The sequence below is a fragment of the Oryzias melastigma genome, linkage group LG2, assembly GCF_002922805.2.
Source record: "Oryzias melastigma strain HK-1 linkage group LG2, ASM292280v2, whole genome shotgun sequence".
Lineage (NCBI taxonomy): Eukaryota > Metazoa > Chordata > Actinopteri > Beloniformes > Adrianichthyidae > Oryzias > Oryzias melastigma.
Genome location: NC_050513.1, coordinates 1653057 through 1653368, shown reverse-complemented (window position 1 = coordinate 1653368; position 312 = coordinate 1653057).

Here is a 312-nt window from a genome sequence, read left to right as displayed (position 1 = left end):
TAGATAGATAGATAGATAGATAGATAGATAGATAGATAGATAGATAGATAGATAGATAGATAGATAGATAGATAGATAGATAGAACAGTGTTTTTCAACCTTTTTTGAGCCAAGGTACACTTTCTTAATGAAAAAAATCCTGCGGCACAATAGCACCCAAAAAGGTAAAACGTTTTAGTCTGTATTGATGTACAGTCCCTCCACAATCTAGAGTAATTTTTTTTAAATAATCAGTAAGCGTCATTGCAGCACAGAGGTGCTGTCACTGTAACCCAGTGTTTCTCAATCTCAATTCACCCCCCCCCCCCCCCC